Genomic DNA, 23,181 nt, shown 5'->3' on the forward strand with positions numbered 1-23,181 from the left:
AGTAGAGATAAATGTGTTTTTGGTTTTAGTTTCATGAAGATGCTTTTTTTTTGTGACAAGACATCTTTGACCAGTTGAATTCAAACAAGATTTCCAAGAAAACCTGTGACTTCAGCTAAATAACCACCTGGAAAGGTAATGAAAAGGTTTACAAAACTGAACTCTTGAAATATACAGAAAAACAGACCTGGGGCCACAATAAAAATTGAGAACAGCATTTTCATACATGCAGAAGGGCAGTTTATTTTCTGGTCGTCCAGGCTTTCAAAATCAACATCTTGTTGGAAGTGTTCCTACTGAATCCCTCATTATGTAATGGTAGTTGACACTTTTATATAAAACTTGGTATATGATATTTTCTGAGGGACTCGAGCTGGCTTTTCACAGACATTTTATCAGAGAAGCAGCAAAAGCTTTTATTTTTCTGGAGTCTGAGTACGACAGCTTATTGCTATCAATTCATGTTCACAGCACAAGACCTGGTCCTGTATTCCTGCTTTGACTATGTTAACAAAGGGTGCAACAGATATACTTGTAATGTGTAGTGTTAATTTCAAATTGCACAATGGTCAGTGCTGCTAAAGATTCTTTAGCATTTAGATGCAAGTTATAGAGAACTGGTATTACACTAAAGGGGAAGTCACCATAGCCTGACCAGATTTCAGGGCTGCTCTTTCATTAGACAGAGGAACTGGTGATGGTTTAACCTGAGGGTCACCATGCCTCGGTTGAGGGGAGACGTTGAGGAGTGTCCTTTGTGGTTAAGTCAGCTGGTGCAGGAATTAAACATATACTGTTGGCGTCAGTCTGCATTGCTGATGGACTGTGTAGCCAATTGAGGTAATTGACACCTCTACTGTGGAGCTGTGAACTACAGGGCTAAGAGATAATGGAAACTGCAGATGTCGGAGAATCCGAGATAACAATGTGGAGCTGGATGAACACAGCAGGCCAAGCAGCTTTTGTGCTCCTGAGATGCTGCTTGGCCTGCTGTGTTCATCCAGCTCCACACTTAGTTAACTACAGGGCTAAAGTGGGAGAGTAGGAGGGACTGGATTGCTTTGTAGGGCTTTGGCACGTTCTTGATCGATCAAATGGCCGCCTCCTCTGCTTTAAATAACTACTGACACTAAAGGTAAGTAGCTGCATGCAGGGATACTGTATGGACCTTTTTAAATAGGTGAAAGATATCTAGCATAGAAGAAAATATAAAAATCCGAGTCACTTTGTAGCAGCAGTAAAAATGCTGTGCTCAAATTAGTTACAGAAATCCATGCAAATTGCAGTTCAATGCTGTCACAGTTTTCTTGAATAATCTCTCCTCAAAAGAGGTAATCAATTCCTCGGAGTAGTCCAGGGAAATCTATCTCTGTGTATATACAGTTTACAGGGTGGCAACATGTGGGCGTAATTTTTCTCTACGTCACGTCCCTCCCCTCCTGTTTTCCTACAGCAAACAAAAGCCACTGCTGGTTTCCATGATGGAGGGAAATGAAAGGTGGAAGCACCTAAAGAAAGCAAAAAGACAAATTTTGGTTCATCCTCACAAAATGACTCATATGTGTTTCATTGAGAGAAATAAGCTTCTTAGAGGAGGAAGAAACATTCAAGATTTTGAAACTTAGAAAGCTGATAATGTGAGTTGCCAGCAAAAGATATTTATCTAAGAAGCCTGTGTCAAAATTTGTTTTTACAACACAGGCATGATTTATCTTTTCCACTTTTTTGTTAGGACGTGGAAGAGTCAACTTGCATAGTAACAAGACAAAACTTTATTTTAATTCATGTAAGGAATGCTACTCACCTAGCCTCTGACAGCTGGTGAGATTATTTAATGCACGAAAAGACCCTGTAGGCAATCTGCTTTCTTGCCCTCAAAGTAAATCTGTTATACAAGCCCATTATCGCTCATGACTATTCATTATGGTAGACAGCAAGGTCCCTAGATGTTGTTTCAAATTCCTTCTGATGTTGTCTATTATTTTTAACTCTGTAACTTCAACCCAGCCTCTGTACAATGTCTGCTGAAATCCTAATTCATGCTTTTCATTTCAGTGATTCAAACCTGCACCATGCTAGTTTCCCAGGCTAGGTCCTCCAGAACTGTGGTTCTTGTCCCTACTCAACAGGTTTTATTCACCTATCACCCTTAGACTTGCTGCCCTATATTGGATTCCTGTCAAGCAGCGTGTTCATTATAAAATTCTCAGTTCTTTTCAAATTGCTCCTTGGCCTTGGATGTCTCTTATGTAATCTTCTCTGGCCTAACAGTCCTTTCAGACATTAATGCTCTCTCTAATTCCGGTTTCTTATGCAGGCTAAATTCAATAGCTCAGTTGGAGGTCATGCTTTCACTTGCTAGGGTCCTAAGCTGTAAAATTCTTTCTCTAATACTCCCTTTAAGATGCACCTTAATATCTAGTTCCTTAATCAAGCCTTTGGCTTTTTTGCTCTTAATGGTCCTGTATGGCATAGGATCTAATTTTGCTGTTTAACTCTGCAATCATGTGACTTAGGAAATTTTAAAACATTAGAGTGCTACACAAGTTTATCCAATTATTTTACTAATTGATAATTTTTTTCTTTATTGGTGCTTGATGGACAAAAGTTAAAAGGAAGTTTAAAATGTTCTGAAGTTCCAAGCACCTGTTGAAGGTAATGTCTTTTACACTTCTAGTCTCTGATTTGAGTTTTGTGACTGTGTGCTATTTTCAAGCTCCTCTTTTTAACAAATTTTTTTGCCAACTGAGAAGTGCCACAATGCATCTGTTTTCAGTAATGTTCCTTACAAAGGAATTGTAGAACAATTGCAGTAGTTGAGGTGGACAGTGATTGTTGTACTTAGGAATATTTAGTGCTTCAGCAGTCTCTCTCAAATTCCTTCAAGTGCTACAGCCACCAGCACCTGTTTGCGGCGTGTAAAATAGTGAGGACAGGTGACTGAAGCTGTGATCAAAGGGGTGGTTTTAGAGGAAGGCTTTGAAGAAATGAAGAGTGTTTTTACTGGAATTGGAGTCTATGCCATCACATGCATGGCCAATAATGGATAAACTTTTGTTAACCAAAGGTGTTAAGGAGCATGGGCAAAGGCAATGGCAATCTATTATGTTGGGCCACAGATCAGCCATGATCTCATTGAATGGTGGAACAGGCTTGAGGGACTAAATGCCGCCTCCTGTTCTAATGTTTTCTCTAAGCCTCTTGGCTATATCTTTACGGGCAAGCTTAAGGGCCGCAACTACTTGTTTGGCCTCTTGACATCTGTGTTTTCCAGAATTTATGAAGCAAGCACACAGAACAGTTTGCATGGGGACCTGTTGGACTCATGGTATTGTCACCAGACGATTAAATCCAGAGACCCAAGTAATGTTCTGGGGACTGGGTTTGAATCATGCTATGGATATGAATTCAATGAAAATCTGGAATAAAGAGACTTACTGGGAGTTTTTGCTTATTTTTGCATTCAGATCTGAAGTTCTCTACCACCTTTGTGGTGAATGGATGGATTCCCACCTTTTTGTGGCCAAAATATCAATGTCTGTCCTTTTTCACCACTTTTTCTCAAATAAAGCCTGGTGCCTGTGGCTTTGTCATTTTTTCCTACCCGAAATTTAGTTTAATATGAATCTGCTGCTCTTATCACTCTCTTTTAAATTGTCCCCTTGTCCCACTGATGTTAGTAGACCTGCCATCTCGGTTTATATTTTTGCCTTCTTTTGTCCTTGACTTCCCGACTGCAGCCACATTTCATGCTCTCTGCTCAGTATGGTAGCAATGCTCGTTCTAAGCTGTAAATACACTTTCTTTGCAAAAAAGCTTATGGACCTCGCAGCCTTTTTGTTGCCCATTGAAGTTTTGCTCTAACCCAATAGGTGCTTTAAACTATACTCGCAGCTGCTGTGCTTGATCATTTCATAGCTGAACCTCGAATTTGCACTGTTCTCACAGACCTTTGCTTCCTGATTTAATTTGTAACTGCCAAGTGTGATGAGCTTCTCTGTTACACTTGCTTCTGGGCTTCTTACTAGAAAAAGTTATTACCATTAAGTGCTATTTCTCTTTTGTTATTCTTTCCATTCATGTGTTTCTCTGCCAGTTTCATTGTTCAACTAAGATAATAAAGTGTGAAGCTGGATGAACACAGCAGGCCAAACAGCATCTCAGGAGCACAAAAGCTGACGTTTCGGGCCTAGGCCCTTCATCAGAGAGGGAGATGGGGAGAGGGAACTGGAATAAATAGGAAGAGATGGGGAGGCGGACCGAAGATGGAGAGAAGAAGATAGGTGGAGAGGAGAGTATAGGTGGCGAGGTAGGGAGGGGATAGGTCAGCCCAGGGAAGATGGACAGGTCAAGGAGGTGGGATGAGGTTAGTAGGTAGGAAATGGAGGTGCGGCTTGAGGTGGGAGGAAGGGATAGGTGAGAGGAAGAACAGGTTAGGGAGGCGGGGACAGGCAGGGCTGGTTTTGGGATGCAGTGGGGGAAGGGGAGATTCTCACCTATCCCTTCCTCCCACCTCAAGCCCCACCTCCATTTCCTACCTACTAACCTCATCCCACCTTGACCTGTTCGTCTTCCCTGGACTGACCTATTCCCTCCCTACCTTGCCACCTATACTCTCCTCCCCACCTATCTTCTTTTCTCTCCATCTTCAGTCTGCCTCCCCCCCCCCCTCCCTATTTATTCCAGAACCCTCTCCCCATCCTCCTCTCTGAAGGGTCTAGGCCTGAAACGTCAGCTTTTGTACTGCTGAGATGCTGCTTGGCCTGCTGTGTTCATCCAGCTTCACACTTTATTATCTTGGATTCTCCAGCATCTGCAGTTCATTATTTCTCATTGTTCAACCACTTTACTGTTAGCTGCTGCAGGTATTGACTGGTTGTATAAGTAGTATTTTTAAAGTTGTAAAAGCCCAACGTTGAGCATGAGTCGATTGGAATATTGTGCTCTCAGATCCATTGGAATTTTCACTGTTAACTTTTATTAATCTTAAATAGTCAGTACTGATTACCATATCGTATTTAGTTTTAGGATGCCAACCACTTGCAGCATGTGGTTGGAATAGTTTGCCGTCACCAACTTAGTCTTAATGAGAAGAGGCTGTATCTTAAAGATGTATTTTATTGCATGATAGTCATTGATTATCAGTTCAAAGATAATTAAGGATTCACATCAAATGCTTGCTGGCAATGCTCACACCCAGTGAATGAATAAAGAAGGTGATTGATGGTAAATCCATGTGCTTCTGTGGTTCAATTTAACTTGCTGAAATAGAAGCCTGGCATCGTTTGACCTTGTATCCTATGACTAGAGTGTATTTACAGAATATTCTACTAGAAGAATCTATTAACATCGTAATGAATTGGGGATATGGTTATCAGAAGTTTAAAAGAAGTACCATTTGTAATGCCCACAAGTGGAACAAAATAATAATTCATGGATGTTACTGCATTTCTCAGCAATTTGTAAGTTCAAAGGTGAGATGCAGTTAGTTAATGTATAATTGAGTCTTTTCAAGAGCCAATATTTAGCCTGCTTTACAGATATAATACTTAGTGCTCCACACTGTTCAAACTGCTGAAAGTTTGCTGAGTTGGTGTAAAAGATTAGCTATAATTTTACATTTAAATAGTTAAGCCACATAATGGCATCAGGAGTCTGCTGTTCTGAATCTTCTGTTGTATTTGTGAAGTAAGATTTGAATTGTTGTGTTTCATGGCGTTTGCTAGGTGACAAAAGTCTCTCATTATGGTCTTGCACACCTACCATGCTTTGTGTGGAACATACACCATGCTGGAGAAGCTCAACAGGGCTGGCAGCATCTGTAAAGAAAGAAACGGTTAATGTTTCAAGTCCAGTGACACTTCCTCAAAAGAGTCTGTTGCAACTCGAAATATTAACTTTGTTTCTCTTGCCATAGGTACTGCCACACCTGCTGAGTTTCTCCAGCATTCTGTGTTTTACTTAACATTTTCGGCTTCTGCAATATATTGCAGGGTTCTAAGGAAGGGTCACTGGACGTGAAACGTTGACTTTGATTTCTTGTCACAGATGCTGCCAGACATGCTGAGCTTTTTCAACATCCTCTGTTTTTGTTTCTGATTTACAGCATTTGCAATTCTATCATTTTTTATTTTACATTACTTTTATTTGATAATTTGTATGGAAGTGATTTAAGGTTGTTCATGAGCTTCATAAGGCTCAAAGCTGGGGATCTTCTGCACTGGGCCTTTTAACATAGTGACTTTGCAAACTTATATTAACGTTCCAAGCTTCCGAGATTTGAAGTTGCAGTTCACCATCACCACAATCTCAAGGCAAGTAGTGATAGATAATAAATGTTGAGCTAGCCAACAATTCCTACATCCTGTTAATAAATAAAAACAAAAAGTTGGGATTGGATTTGCAGTGATGTGTGGGAACTAAAACAGTGTTTGGGATATAGTTAGAACTCTGTGACTGAATAGATGGTGATTTTCCTGAGATTTTGGGGACTTCCCAGAAGGTTGTGCCCATACAATAACATTTTAATTACATTTTAACAAGTGCAGCTCCTGAGGGCTGTTCTATTTACCTGGCAGATATAATAACTATATCTGATAGTTGAATATCTCAGTAACCAGTCTTTTATTTTTGGCTGCTAAATTTTTGATTGATGTGTGAAGTAAAAATATGTGAATGTTCAGTGAGCAGACCCATTGTAGGGGTAAAAGTGGATGCTGCTGAAATGGGAATCAGTATTTGGTGAATGAGCTTAAGTTAATTCCTTGCATCAATTTTGATCATATGAATTTACTTTAAATGATACCGAATGCACGTTCTTTAGAAATTATCCTGGCATTTTTTTAAAAATTGTGTACATGTTATTATGTCCGCATTTTTATTTTTAACTCAATTGTATCAACATCACTGTCAAAAGAACTACAAGGCTGTGAAATTTGCAACATAAAACTGAAAACAGAAATAGGTAATTGGGACTGAGCTGACGGCAAATCCAACAGAAGTGTAAATGGGCTTCCTTGGCTGTCTACCTGGGTTGGGAGATTGTTAACTGTATGTTTGAGCAGTGTTGTCAAGTGCATTCCTACATGATGAGCCAGGAATCCAACTTTAATCAGCATTTTTCAACAGATAACTTCTCTTTTAGCTATTGGATTTTTTGGAGATTTCTTTGTTACTTTTCAAACCAAATTTTGTCTTCCATTTTACAGATGGTTTTTGTAAATATCTGTTATAGGTTAATAAAATTTCATTGACTTGTCCAGAAGGATGCCAATGCACCACCAATGAATGAAAGAAGGCCCTCTTTGGATTATTTTAGCTCCGAATTTCACCATGTAATCTTGTGATCCTCCTTCAATTTATGACAAGCTGTTCACAACGGTTTCAAGTAGATAGGAGAATCCAGGGCATTATATGATGAAGGACGTGTCTGGCCAGTATTAATCTGTGGATTAATAGTGCCTATACAGATTTACTGGTCATTTGTCTCTGTCTTTTTGGAGCTTTGTGTACAAGTTAAATGTTGTTTCCCTATATTACAATAATGCACTTTATTTTGGATAACACTTTGAAATAGTGCAAAGTGATAAATAACGATAAATTCTAATGCTTTCCCTCTCTCTGAGACTGATGGAACTGATTTTAACTCTGCATGTAATTGGATTTTCAGTGAGTTAAAATCTTGCAGTGAATCTGTAATTTAGTTGTGCCTGTGAAAGCTAACAAACCAACATTATCTTAAGTAAAAGGTACTTTAGGCTTGACCAGTTCAGTTAAAGTGGCACTTTGCAGTTTATTGGTTGAAATTTTGACTTTTCATTCACGTATGTAATTTGAGGGAAATGTTTTTAATCCAACATCTATTTGTAGCAATTGCAGATTTTGCTGCAAAAGAAGCCAATTTGACTCTGGACGTTTGGCAGGACGAATGTTATTTTTTAGTCACCTTGAGCTAACCTCTGTGTTCTGCTTCACAGGTACGAGCTAAGTGTTTACAACCGAAGGCTCAAATTTCTTAACTTCAGGTATTCGTGAGCTCAGCTTCTTTTGAGGTAGCGACTGAACAGCAAGTTTTAAAGTAGTGAAGGTTGATTTCGGAACACATTGTGATCAACCCCTTATTTTGTCAGAAAATGACTTTTTTTGCCCAACTATATTTAAAGGTCACTCTGATTTTTTTTATATAATTTTCCCAAGTTAAAAGTTCAGTTTTCAAATAATTTAGTGTATACATTTTGAATCTGATATGGAAATAATTGTCAATTCTTCGGAGTAAAATTCTGAATTTAGTAAGGGTGAAAAGTAGTTAAATGAATCTCAGCAGAAAATGGAAAAAGTTTCTATTTCACATTTACAGAACAAATGTTAAGATTTGACGTGTGGCTGTAGTTTCAAATTACTAGTCATATTTGCAGCCATATATAAAAATGCCTGAAGCGATTTGTTCCATCTCTATTTTGCAAAGCCAATTTGAAAAAGTGATAATTTGCAACTGTACTGAGCCTTGCGCACATACACCAATTTTGGCTGCATTGTAACTTGTCATGATGAAACAACAGTTTTGCACTGAATGTTTCTGAAGATGGGTCTCGACTCGAAATGCCAAACTTTCCTGCTCCTCTGATATTGCATGGCCTCCTGTGTTTATCCAGCTTCACAGCGTGTTATTCTCAGATTCTCCAGCATCAGCAGTTCCTACTATCTCTACACTTAATGTTATCCTTGCCCTCCCTATCTTTGAAAATATGCATTCTTTTCACCTACATATAAACTTTCAGATTGAATTAATTACTGCTTTGTTTATTGCATTATTTTTATCAAATTTCCTCTTCTCTTGGCTTCATTGATTTACCCAGTGTAGAAAAGGCCATTTGACCAATTGAATCTGCACATAACTACCACTATAAGCGCTGTTATTCAAATTTCCTGCAGTTGTCCCATATCCTTGAATCTAATGATATTTGAAGAAGTCATCCAGAAAATTTTTATAGTTTAAGATTTCTGGTTTTGGTCAGTGCATTCCTAATTCCCACCACCCGCTGAGTGAAAAGATTTTTCCTAAATCCTCTCTGAATCTCTTGTCTGTTACCTTAAAACAATGCCCTCTTGTGATTGACCTCTCAACTAGGGGCAGCGTCTGCTCTCTATTCAACCTATCCATACACCTCCATCTTGTATACCTCAATCATGTCCTTCCTCAGTCTTCTGTGCTCTAAAGAAAGAGCCCAAGCCTATCTAGTCTCTCCTTTTATAGCTTAATTTCTTTATCCCAGACAACATCTTGGTGAACCTGCTCCATAACCCTCCAGTGCTATCACATCCTTCTATAGTGAGGTCACCAGAGTTGCACACAGTATTCCAGTTGAGGCCTGACTAGCACTCGCTACACCTTCACTGTTACCTCCTTACTCTCATACTCTTTTTCATGAATGATGAAAGCAAATATCCCATTTGTCTCCGTTATTATCCTATTTGCTTGCTTTGCTGACTTCAGGAATCTGTGAACAATTATCCCAAGGTCCCTCTGGCTACCCAGTGTCCTGCCTTTCGTTAAATACTCCCTCATCCTGTTTCCTCTTCCAAAGTGGGAGATGATGCACTTACAAGGATAAATGCCATCTGCCAATAGTTTGTCTATCTGACCAACCCATCTATATCGCCCTGTAACCTGCAACCATTTTCTTTGTTATTAACTGTACCAGTCTGTCGTCTGCTTCCCGCTTCCCTCTTCCCTCCACATTTTCATCGATCCTTGTGGGTATGCCACTGGACACCAGCCTGCAGGCACTCAGTCTTCTAGTGTTACCCTTTGTGCCCTATTACTAAGCCAGTTTCTGATCCTTCTCGCCAGGTTTCCTTCAATTCCATTTGCTTTAACCTTCTCGACCAGTCTTCTGTGTGGGACCTTGTCAAAAGCCTAGCTAAAATCCATATATGCTACATCAACTGAACTTCCCCTCATCCACATACTTGATCACATTTTTAAAAGAATTAACATATTTGTTACGCATGACCTCTCTCTGACAATCTCTAATTAACCCCTACTTTTCAAAGTGGGTATTAATTCACTTCTTCAGAATTTTTTTCAGAGCTTCCCTACCACTGATGTGACTCACATCAGTCTGTAATTTCCTGGTTCATCTCTACCATCTTTCATAAAACATGGAACTATATTTGCCAGCCTCCAACACTCTGGCACTTCACCTATGGCTAAAGAGGAAATAAAAATTTCTGAGACCCCTAGTAATTATCTGCTTCACTGGGGATTTGTCTGTTTATATGCCTGACAGAGCCTCCAATGCCCCAACCCCTCCATTTCCTATGTCAAACCGTGCAAGTTCATCACAGCCCCCTTTCCTGAATTCTGTATCTATGTTCTCCTTTTCCAGAGTGAAGACTGAAATGAACTATTCACTCAACACCCTTCCATTATCCTTTGGATCCATGCACAGGTTGTCCCCTTGATCCCTAATGGGCCCTTCTCTTTCCCTGGTTAACCTCTTCCCTTTAATGTATTTATAAAATATCTTCAGTTTCTTCCTAATCCTGTTTTACAAGTCCTTTCAATGTCCCTTTAGCTCTGCCAATTGCTTACTTAATTGCACTTGCCTAGAATTTTATTTCTCGAGGGCAAAGCTGAATTGTTCATTTTGGACTTGCTGAAAGCCCTACTCCTGTTACTTATCCAGTCCTAAATTGCCATATCCGGTCCTGAATCCGTTGCCCCTACACTTCCCTCCAAAAGGATGCATGTGGACCTGTACGCTCTGCCCCCCCATTGCTCCTCATAACCCGTTTCTATTTCAACATTCACTCTATGTTGAAACGACTGCCGTATGCCATACACAGAAGTAGATCAAGAACAGGACCCTATAGAATATCATTCCATGCTAAAGCTAACTGCCATCTGAATACCTAAAAAGTATTGATTTCTGCTAATCCTGAGCAAAACCTACGTTCAGATCTGTGCAAGTTGCCTGGTGTTGCATCAGGAACCTTTTTTTGACCTGCTATAGCTTCTTGAAATAATTCAATGTCAACTACTACTACTACTTCCTACTTCATTCCCTATTAATCTGTCAGTTGCTTTCTCTAAAGAATAATGTTGGTTTGGGAAGGTCTGATTGTTTGAAGATTTGGGGTGAATATTTTGTCAAGTTGTTAACGTGAAATGGGGAAGTGATTCATTTGTTTGCTGTTATGGAAGATTATCAACCTGAAAGAGTAACTCTGTTTTTCATAGATGCTGCCAGGTCTTCTGACTATGTCCACTGTGTCTTGTTTTTATTGAAACTTATCTGATATTTGTGGGTACAGGTTATGGTTTAGTCTTCATGTTGAACAATGTTCAACAGCTCAAGAGGCTATCTGTCTATAATGTTGAAGATTTTCAGCTGAGGCGAAGTTGCCATTTGGTGTAAGGGCTATATAGTTCATTAGTAGGGTTAGTTCCATTGTAGTGGATGCTGCTGCGATGATTCAGGACAGCTAGTCAATTAGGGGAAGACATTTTTCATCTGCTTTATGGCTAAAATTTTTCAATGCCATGTCTGAAATTTGAATACCAGCTAAATGTTTAACCACCATGAGGAAATAGATTACCTTGTTACACAACGTCTTACTGGTATTTTCTTTTACCAGGTTAAATTCTAATTGACATAAGAACTGTGGACCCTGAAAACAGATGCTGTACACTGCGAACTATACAGGTAGGAGAGTACACTTCATTGGGCTAAGCTGTTGTCCTAAGAAGGCAAGTGCTTGGGTGATTACAGCATAAAATAAATTGCTCTATATGTAGATAGGCTCGTCTTGATAGGTTATTACATTATCTCTGGCAGCTTCTTCAAATGCCCAATTCTGAAAGAGCCATTAACTGTGTCAATATGGAGGGAAAGTGGTGTAGCAACAGGTTTAAATTTAAAAATGAGCTATCAAGAAGGTTGATTTCAGCAGTAAATTCAGACAAAAATTGTCCAGCTGAGAAAATTAGATTAAAAGTTGAAAATAACAGAACTAAATGGTTTAAAAAGAAGCTTGAAACCTACGAGGTGAAACAAGTTGACATCAGAAGACTGTTCTTCCCCCGCCACCGACCCCAGCGTTGCTGTTTGAAGATTTTAATGATGTCCCTTAATAGCCATATTACGTCCTTACAGCTTAACAGGTTTACAAAAGCAAAACTGTGTGTAAATGGTGGCCTAGGCCATATAGAATAGAGGAAAAAGTTGACACTGTGACACCAGGAAGTTAAGTGCTCTTGGCGAGAAGTGCATGCAGAGGTAAGATTTTCATGTACAGGATTCGCATGTAGATTTATCATTGTGTTCCAGCATGTAATAAACTGTTTGAACAACTGAAAACTAATGGAGACCAGTATAATAGATATTAGCTACTTGTTACACCTCAGTAATACTAAAACGTTATTGGTTACAACAATTGAAATCGGCAGACCCCTCCTCTTGCTCATCAGTTATTTTCTACTTGACCAGAAGACTGAAAACATTTTTCAGACTTAAGAGTTAAACTCTGATTTTCAATTAATGAAGTGACCTTTAAAATAGGAGTTTCTTTTATATAGTACCCTTTTAATGCCCTCAAATGTTCCGAAGTGATGTTTTAGAAGTGTAATCACTTGTAAAATTGTTGACCTAGTAGCTAATTTGTGCACAGGAAAGTTGTGCAAACAGCATTATCAGAATGACCAATAATCTGTGATATTAGCTGAGGGATGTTCTTGGCCAGGTCATTGGCATCCTGATTATTTTCTCTTAAACAGAGCCATGGGATATTTTATAGGCTTGAGAAGACAGACTGGGACTCTGTACCATCCAAAAGACAACACCTTTACCAGTGCACATTTCTTCTGCACTACGCTGGAGAGTCAGCAGAGGTTTATGTGGGGTGTGTTTATACCCACTGCCATCTGCCTCAGCAGAGAACAGTATCGCCATGCATTTTGTGTGTGTGTGTGTGTGTGTGTGTGTGTGTGTGTGTGCGCGCGCGTGTATTTGAATGTATTATATATTTGTGTATCAATATCAATGTTTGTTTTTAGTAGAATTCTAACACTGGCAGTAGTTAAATTGGATGGTGACAAGTGTCAATCATCCTGTTCTGATGGTGTTAATGATTTTCCAAGATCTTATCAAGTAATTTTGTCCTCTCAGCTTTCACAAACAAAGTGTCTACTTTATCAGCTACCAATGTTTTGTAAAGATGTAATCTCTGGATGAAAACATCTATCAATATTATCTGAAACACAAGGCTGTGTCATTTGGAAGTTTTAATGTGATTGTTATTTATTGCAATTTGTTTTATATGAGAAAAAAAATCTCACGCATTTTCTAAAATAAACATTGGGAAATTGCAAAATGTTATTTTTAAAAGAAAAAGACATTTTCAAATGATGTTCCATGTTCTTTTTGTAAAATTACAGCTGCTTGAGAGAATGATTTCTTCAGGGCAACTTCCCAGAGCATACACAGGAGTTATTTCTTTAGATGATCTTTGGTCAACTTAAAGCCTCATAAGGATTATTGCATTTATTTTGAATGTTTTGGACTGAAAAAGTCACAAAGGCCAATATAATTTTGCGTAGTGATTTTTGAGTAGCAATTTTTTTATAAAAGAGACTCCGTATAACAAAGGGACCCAAACTGATCAAAGCAAAATGCTGAAAGTTGTTTGGGGAAGGCAATTGAGACTGGAAACTAAACTCTAAAACCAGCTGCTTGTCCAATATTCCCTACCGTTGCCACAAAATATTGCAAAACTTAATACACAGTTGCTATTAATTGGGGCAGATTTTATCTCCAAACATGGTGTCTCCCTCCTCCCTGATGAAGTAACTAACCATTCTCTGTTTCTGCATTGCTGTACAGATATAACTTAAATTAAGCACTTTTAAAAAAAAAAGTCCCAAATATCAGCACACTCAGACACATAAAGGATACAATACAGAGACACCTCAGGGATGTTTTTGGGAGTCAGGAGTCCAGATGTTTTAACTGTTAAATATCTGTCATGCAAACTTACTTTCTTCCCTATTCCAAACCTGCTTTAACTTTTTTATTTCTTGTGTGGCAGCTGCTATTGAGCTCTGCATTGGAAGAAAATACAAAAGCAAAACAATCTGGGAAAACAATATGGAAATGTTCAAGCTTGTGGAAAAGAGCAAACTGCTGTCAAACTGCTTTAAACATAGAACATAGAACATTACAGCACAGTACAGACCCTTCGGCCCTCGATGTTGTGCCGACCTGTCATACCGGTCTGAAGCCCATTAAAGTACTCCATTTATTGAGTGCTTGTGTATGAAACATCTAAAATATCTTGCAGAAATTGAGATACACAGAAAACATTGTTCTTTCAATGGTATCTTTTAGAAGTAATGTATTTGTCAATGATCTAGGGAAATAAGACAGTATTGTATTATAAAACTACTGTGAGATGGTATTTATTGTTTTCCTGAGACATAACCATGTAGTTGTTTGAATAGTTCTAACATATAATTAGAGCAATATGTTCTATGGGTCAATAAAAGATTCAAATTGCCATTTTATAAAAATATTTCTTGATACTAGGCAACATCCTGACAATTGCTTTCAACTCCAAGATGCCTAAATTTGAAATACATTTCCTTTTGCATGGAACCTGACTTTCATACTGAGGTCTCATAATTTGTCAGGTTCATAATTATCTCTTAGCTTATATTCCATGGATCTTGAGAACAAGCCTAAAATACTATGAATCCATATGGTCTTTCAATACTGTGGAAATTCTTATTAGTTACACTAGCTATGCCAGAGAGAAGCAACAAGGAATAATCCATAAAATAATGATTTAATTGCATGAATGACCTCTTTTATGCATATTAACCATCCTGTTTGAATTAGAATTTGACTTAATAGACTCCCTTTGATAAAGGATAAGTAAGAATTGGCATTTCTTGAAGCTTTTAGGAGTATGTCATTCCTTTCCAAATAAGATTTACGTGCAATGGTTAAAGAAGTTTCTGATTTCACCCTTGTTGAAAATGACACCTGAATACATGAAATTTGATCATACCTGGATGTTTGTTATCTAGAGGACAAATTGAACAAGTAGCACATAGGACATCTACAATATATACACATTCACACACTAATGCAGGATCTTTTACTGAAAATCAACAGTAGTATGTCAGAGATAATGGGAACTGCAGATGCTGGAGAATCCAAGATAATAAAGTGTGAAGCTGGATGAACACAGCACGCCAAGCAGCATCTCAGAAGCACAAAAGCTGACATTTCGGGCCTAGACCCTTCATCAGAGAGTATGTCACTCAGGAGCTTGCAACTGTAAATGTGTTCATTGTGAAAGATGATGCTAATGTAATTACAGTACTGCTTTGTAATCATCCCTCATGTGGCCACTGTTCCCTCTACCATATATACTTGAATCTGTTTTTGCAAAGAAAATGTGGGACATTTTCTCAAATTCAAATGGTATAGACAAATCACTCAAACTTGAATAGTTTATCTATACCCATTAGTTTTGTAGGCTTGTAATACCATCCAATCTGTAAGATGCATCCCTGTACAAGCAAGAAGGTTAAAGGAAGCAATAACGTTGCGTATGAAGTTTGCTGCTGGCTCGTGATATGCTGCAAATTATAACTTTGGTGTAGCTCATAGTTGGGATCATTCATAAAATACGCTAATTTATTTTGAAAAATTCATGTCCATCATGTGAATTCCATTCTGCCCTCCCAATCTGAAAATCACATAGCATAATGGCGACTGTGTGCTTTTTTCACATGAGACTCACTTGAACACCCAGCAACATAACTCAAAATATTGTCCCTCTGAATTTGTTTAGGATAGAAGAATGTCTACAGTGCTTAAATTATGCCATATGTGTCTAATACTTTGTAATGAAGGATCAGTTTGTTTTGTTTGCAAGACCTCTATCATTGTGCTTGCATCATAGTGAACATTGTAACGTTTGTCCCTGTGTGCTTCTGCTATGGTGGAATTATAGTTAATAGTTAATGAGCTAGTGATGTAACAGTGGCATCAGTCACATGTAAGAGTCTGACAAGAGAAATGGAATAACCTGTACAATATAGAGATGTACTTAACCTCTCTGTCTAGAAGGTACTCATCTAATGTGATTAAAGGGAATTTGAAGAAACTTAAGTCACTCATATGTAGAGGAAAGTCTTCCAATTCCAAAACAGGCCAGAAGTCACCTGAAGAGAAATCCCATGTTGTAATCCAAGTGGAGCCAAGCCATAACCAACTATAAAATTCTGCTGTGTTGAAATTGTGACCAAGTTGTACGTAATGTATTGTTATGATTGCAATTTTATCTTGCTGTTGCCCAACTTTAGAATATGCTCACAGGAAAGAGTTCATAAAGTGAGTCACAATTTAACTTTGTTTATTTTGAAGCTAATGATTCCATAAACTGCTGTATTTTGTGTAATAACTGTTGAACAGGAGATTGTGGTGAAAGTCAGACATAGAAAAGAAGTGATCCGATTACTGATTTAAAACAGTTTGACACTTCCCAGATGATGGCTGCAGGACATCGTGTGTGAGAAGCTGAACCCTAACTTCAGCATTACTTGGAATCAGATTCAAAGAGTTCTTTGTTTTTGTAAAAGTTAATTCTGGTGGATTTGTATGGTTCTGACTCCGTGTTTCCTGTATACATTTGAAAATCAATTTATTTCTATTAGTTAGACTTGCACTGAATCTTTTTTTGGCAAAGATCTGCAGCTCAGGTTGTGGTTGAGGTTGTTGACTTGCTCGCCAAACTGGCGTGTTTTTGCTCAGACATTTTGTCACCATGCGAGGTGACATCATCAGTGGAGCCTCTGAAGTGATGCTATTCTACTCCACTTGGAATTCATACATTCCAGTCCACTATGATGAGTACTGTCATTTTCGGTCTTGATCTGTATGGGATTATATATGGGGTCCAATTCTATATGCTTGTTGATTGAAGTATGGATGGAGAATCATGCCTCTAGGAATTCCTGTGCATGTCTATGTTTGTTTGGCTTGGGCTACTATGGTTACTTTGCCCCAGTTAAACTGATGGCCTTCATTGTTTGAATGTACAGATATTAAGGAGAGTTCACCGTGCCATTTTGCTGCTGGCTGATGTTTATATATTCTGATGGCTAGCTTCCTTCCTGCCTGTCCAGTAATGTTTGTGGCAGTCATGCATGGTATTTTGTAAACCACATGTGTTCTGCGGGTTGTGAGAACGGGGTCTTATGAGTTCGGTGTCATAAAGTGGCTGTAGGCTTGTGGCCACTGTGATTTCTTGTGGTCTTAGGAGTCTAGTTGTCAGTTCCAATGTGTTCCTAATGTAGGGCAGTGTGGCCAATGTGTTAGATCATACTGTGTCCCCCTGTTGTTGGCTGTTTTGTAGGTGCCTGTGGATGAATTTTTGGGGATATCCGTTTCAAGCAAGGATCTTGTATAAGTGTTCTTCCTCTTCCTGAAGTGTTGCAGTGTGTCCTGGCCATTTTGAGTAATGTCCTAATGCTGCTTTGTTTGTGGACTTTGGAATGGAAATTGAGGATTTGATCTGTTCACTGAAGTTTGGAACTCTCTTTTGTTAATTGATCTAATTTAACATCCAGTAACAGAAGTTGATTTTTTTTCTTCCCTTGTGAATTTAATACCTGCGGATACACTGTTGATGAGGTGCTGGGTCACTTCTAATTTGTTGCGTTTGATAATGATAAATGTGTGATCTATGTACTGGATCCACAGTTTAGGTTGAGTGTGAGCGAGGGTGGTGTGTTCTAGTCTTTGCATTACTGCTTCTGTGATGGGCCCTGAGATGGGAGTGTCATTGATCTCTGTATGTTTGACCATTTAAACACAAGGTGTGTGGTGAGGCAGAGGCCTAGTAATTTAAGTATGTTGTCCTTGCTGATCGAGTTACTGGTCTGTGTTGCTGTTGTCTCTAGTAATGTGGCCACTGTTTCTTTGGCTATTGGGATGTCAACTGGTATCCTTTGATGTCACAGCTTTATTCACATCATAATCTTGTCATTCTTGAGGGTATCAAGGAAATCTTGAGTTAAGAAGATAGAATGAGGTGATCCATTTACTAGGTGTTTCAATCTCTGTTGTAGGTCCTTGGCCAGTTTGTGTGATGGTGTGCGTAGAAGGGAGACTGGGTCTGAGAGGGATGTCTGGTTTATGTATTTTAGGCAGTCCATAGAAGTGGTGGGTGTTTATGCCTTCCAGTTTCAGTCTCATGAACCTGTCTTGTTTATCTGCCCTGCATTCATTAGTCGCTTCAGTGTCTGGGTGATCCTATAACCTCGCTGTGGCGTGCGGTCTATTGCCACCTGTTGGTAACTGGTTGTATCTGCAAGTAGTTTCAGTGCTTTCTTAACGTAGCCTGTTTTTTTTTCATAATGACGGCCATGTGCCCTTTGCTGGTAGGATTATGATGTTCTTGTTCCTGAGTTTATCTAGTGCTTTTCTGCTGTGTTCAGGTTGCCCCCTTCGTTCCTTCTGTGTAGCCAGGGGATTATACTTTATTGGATGACTTGTTGTGTTTCATCCGTCAGTTTGTTGTCTTTTAATGTATTCTCCAGAGCGGCTATGAAGTCTCTTCTGTTCACATCTTTGTGGTTATAGTTCAGTCCACATAATAGGACATCATGCTCAGTTTCTGTGATTTGCCTGTTGGTTAGGTTTCTTATCTATGTGTCTAGTTTGTTGTTGTCCTTGTTTTTGTGGTGGATCCATTTGAGGAGTTTCTCCTGTGGTTCGTTTTTCTTCTTAGTTTTGGTTTTGTGTTGATGGCGATTGCCTGTTCTTGGGTTGCACTGAATATCTGACCTTGGAAGTTTAGCATTTATTTGTCTCCATTGATTGTATAATACTTGGGAGTGACTCTTAAATGTAACAGGTTAAGGGCTAAAATAGACCAGTCTGTTGAGAAGCCGCTCATAGTTTAAGCTTGTTTGTGCTATTCTCCATCAAAGTGTACTTTAATGTGCAATCTGTATTCCTAGCCACATGCCTCTTTAGCTTCTCTTTTTAAAAGTATGTGTGATACATACTTCTGGTTGTTGAGTAAAATAATGTTGCCAGGCTGTCGAAGACACACCCAATATGTCATGTGGACAGGCTTTGACTTGTATCTTAAAATTTTTATGGCTTTGGTCCTAGACTTTACTGAGGTTTGATTTCACAGAATGATTTTACTGGCCAATTAATTTGTGTATTGTGAACAAATGAGTATATTACTTCTGAAATAATAGATCATAGCTTAACTATACCTCTTTGCAAATTGAAAGAACAACAACAAAATAATCTGACAATTAATTTCAGCAGCGGCAACTGGTCACAAATTCTGATTGTGTATCTAAACAGAGAGAGTGGTAAAATGGATGTGGAAGGAATAGTTCACCAGATGTATTTCTTTTCTTCAATTTTCTGATTTCTTAGCAGTTATTTTTAATTTTTGGACTTTATGGGTGACTATTCCCAGCTAATACTTTGTGAAGACCATTCTTGTTGACCACAATGACAATATTATGCTTTTGAATCTATGAAGTGTACCTGTAAGTGGTTGTACCATCCACTATACTTCTGAACATTTTATTGTTTTGTGTGATGTGAGTATCTCTGTCAAGATCAAAATTCGTTGCCTGTACTCAATTACCTTTAAACTGAGTGGCTTGAAATTTTTTGAGGGCAGTTAAAAGCTAGCTAATTGCGACGGGTTTGGAGTTGCATGTAGGTCTGACTAGTAAGGATGGCAGAATTCCTTTTCAAATAACATCAGTGAACCAGCTGGATTTTTACAACAATGATAATTTTCTGGCCACCATTACCAAGACCAACTTTTAATTTCAGATTTTATTAATCAGTTAAATTTAAAATGCACCTACTGCCTTGGTACAGTTTGCACCTAGATCATCAGAGCATTAGCCCAAGCCTCTGGATTACTAATCCAGTGACGTCCATCCTCCTCGTGTGATGTACATCTTTGCCTGACTAATACCTAGGTAAATAATAGTAAGGAGGAAGAATCAATCTGAACACTCCCCTTCCACAAGTTAGAGTATTGTGTCCTTTCCTGCTATCCTTTTTCAATTAACTGATTATTCTATAATCAGATTGGAGGAATTTATTCTGTGTAGACACAGTTAATGAATAAAACCCTGTCTTGCCACTATGCATAGAAATAACTCATCTTTGACAACTATACTTGTGGCAAACAAAAATTGTCGTGGCAATTTATCTTGATTTGACACCAAGTCAGCGAAACAGTTTTGTGAATTTGCAACAAAAACAAAAGTTCCTGGAAAAGCTCAGCAAGTCTGGCAGCATCTGTGGAGGAGAAAACAGTTAACGTTTCGGGACTGGTGACCCTTCCTCAGATCCGGACCCAACACATTAACTCTCTTCTCCTCCGCAGCAGTCTGGCAGCATCTGAGCTTTTCCAGCAACTTTGTTCTTGTTCCTGATTTACAGCATCTGCAGTTCTTTTGGTTTTGATTGTGAATTTGCAAATTTGCTTCAGAGCTAAACGCATGAATAAACTTATTATTTGTTACCATTATTTGTCAATGAAGATTATTCTCACTTCCGTCCAATTTAAAAATTCTAATTATTAAAATACTAGCCATCTAGCCAGCATAAACTCAATAAAACAGTAAGTCAAAGAGATTTACCAGGATGTTGCCTGGAATGGAGATTTGAGTTGTAAGGAGAGGCTAGGAGATTAAAGGGTGTTCTTGTACAAGTTTTTAAAATCATGAGGGGTATAAATAAGGTGAATGGTAGGTGTCGTTTCTTTAGGGTAGGGGATTTCAAGACTAAGGGCTATATTTTTAAAGTGAAGAGAAAGATTTAAAAAACTTAAGGGCAGTTTTTTACACAGTGGTTTGTGTGCAGAATGAACTTCTTCTCAAGAAAGTGGTGGATACAGATACAGTTATAACATTTAGAAGACATCCGATAAATAAATGAACAGAAATGTTTGGAGGGATGTGGCCCAAGCACAGGTAGATGCATATAGTCTACTTTGGGATTATGGTTGTAATGGTCTGGTTGGACCAACGGGTCTGTTCTCGTGCTGTATGACCCTATGACTCTATAGCCCAATGCCTGCCAGGTCAGTTTACATTAGTATACAAAGGGGTTCTTTGATCCCACATCAAATTTAGACATTTTAAATACAAAACCGCTCCCTCATTGGTACTTCATTAGGCTGTCTGTCAGAATTTCCATTCACATATGATGGCAGGATTTACGCGAAAGTCTTCCGGAAGAAGGTATCAAGGTAGTGCTGCCAAAGTATGATGTGCATTCATTTCAGTTGACACGGCTGCCAATAGATTACTGTAATATTTTATATACCATCTTTCGTAATATCTACAAAAGAATCTTTACAAAGACCATAAAATACTCAATTTTTATTGTGTGTTCTTACTGGTTATCCACATGGCCTTTCAAATCTGAGGTAAAGTCACAGATTTAACTTTTGTTTTCCATGAACTCTGTGATTCAGTAGGTGTCTATCTCACTTCTGTCTGCTCTTGTTTGAGTTTAAAAAAATGAACTATGAGAACAGTAAGAATTGAATAATACTTCTGCCTGTCTTGGGAAAGGAGTGAAGAAAATTTGTGTCAGAGGGAATTTGAGAGGACAGGAAGAGATCCACACATTTGGGAATTGAAAACATGCTGCATTTCTGAAATACCAAATTCAAAGTATAAAGAGGCTGAAATCAGACAGAAAATGCTGGAATTACTTGGCAGATCTGTCATCCTTGTGGACAGAGAAATAGAGTTAACATTGATCTTTCTTCAGAACTGCTTTAGCTTTATGTTGAGTACGCTAGTTAACTCCAATGTGAGCACAGAGCCAAATAGAACTAGTGCTAACAAACTTGTCCATTTATGAAGTGCATGGACTATCTCCACTTCTCCTTCTGGTTCATTTACCCCTACCCACCACCGGCCTACTGCTACAACTAAGATTTTTTTTATATCAGGGAATTGAAATAGGGAGAATCTTTTGAGGCATTAAATTGAATTGTAACTTTAAAAAAATGCCTTGCAATGATACGTTAAAAACTGTACTTTTGAATATAATGAAGTAAGTTGAGCAGACCTGTCTTGTCTCTGTCTTAACCTAACCCTGAGAAGAAAAGTAGCTGGAATATTGATGGGTAATTGCGAGGAAAGATTGGGCAGGAGAGGGGAAGTAGTTCATTACTCAAGTGACTTAATTTTGACATCAGTTGCCATTTTCTCAGATTCTAGAAAGTGGAAGGCATACTGGGAAAATAATTCTGTGCGGCTGCCTGAAAATTATAACCTTCTGGATCTCTGTGCTGCGGATTCTTGAATAAAATGTTCTCTTTGTTTTGACTCTAAAGAGGATTTATTGCGAGTCATTAACAAAAAAAAATGGAGTTCACAGACAGAAAGTTGAGGAGCAACACACTGTGGCCTTTTATGAAAGGAAAGGAAACTAAAATAAAGAAACTTCAAAACCATGGACAACAGAGGAGAACCTGTAAGCTAAATTCACTTCTCCCTCTTGTCAGTGGCACAGGTCATGAATAGTTTCCTCCAGTACCACATCCCTACATCTATTCTCCCTTTGAGTGTTCTGGAAAATTCTTAAAATTCTCATGACAACTTGGCTCTATTGAAGGAACGAAGCCGGACATGAAGTCCAATAATGAAGGAGAGCATTTCATTCTGAAATGCAATTTCATTTTGTGGAGTTTGAATGCTATTGTGAATAGTAATTGTCTATTTTCAGGGGAAAACCGTATTTATTATCTTGCATTTGAACCCCTTGAATTTTATGTATATAATAAAGAAATTCTGGTCTGAACTGGGAGAACAATGCAAGAACTGAAATACAATCCTGCAAGTATCAGAAAAACTTCTAGAATCCAGACTCATTTGATCTAGTTTGACCCTCAAACCGTTAAGCTTTCTTTATCACGTTTTGGTGTTAAACAGAGTGGATCATTCAAATTCAAAGACAAAATATTGTGAATGGCTGAAAATTGGAAATGGAATCAGAAATTACTGGAAATAGTTAGCATCTGTAAAGAGAGAGACAAGGGGCAGTATCTTACAGAAGTCTAAGCAATGTGGGCTATTGTGCAATGTACGCAGAATCAGAT

General features: G+C 38.5%; 1 protein-coding gene across 12 annotated transcripts in view; it reads left to right on the forward strand.

The window, feature by feature from the left end:
* The window catches only part of sipa1l1 (signal-induced proliferation-associated 1 like 1), a 323,672-nt gene that overhangs the window by 113,165 nt on the left and 187,326 nt on the right, over positions 1-23,181 (forward strand). For 11 of the 12 annotated variants that reach the window (XM_048537173.2, XM_048537174.2, XM_048537175.2 and 8 more), the window contains exon 2: positions 11,641-11,708. The exons of the other annotated variant lie outside the window; for it this stretch is intronic. The gene's annotated coding sequence lies outside the window, so the exon portion shown is untranslated. The remainder of the gene's footprint in view (positions 1-11,640; positions 11,709-23,181) is intronic. 12 annotated transcript variants of the gene reach the window in all.

Source organism: Stegostoma tigrinum, chromosome 10 (assembly GCF_030684315.1).
Source record: "Stegostoma tigrinum isolate sSteTig4 chromosome 10, sSteTig4.hap1, whole genome shotgun sequence".
Classification (NCBI taxonomy): Eukaryota; Metazoa; Chordata; class Chondrichthyes; order Orectolobiformes; family Stegostomatidae; genus Stegostoma; species Stegostoma tigrinum.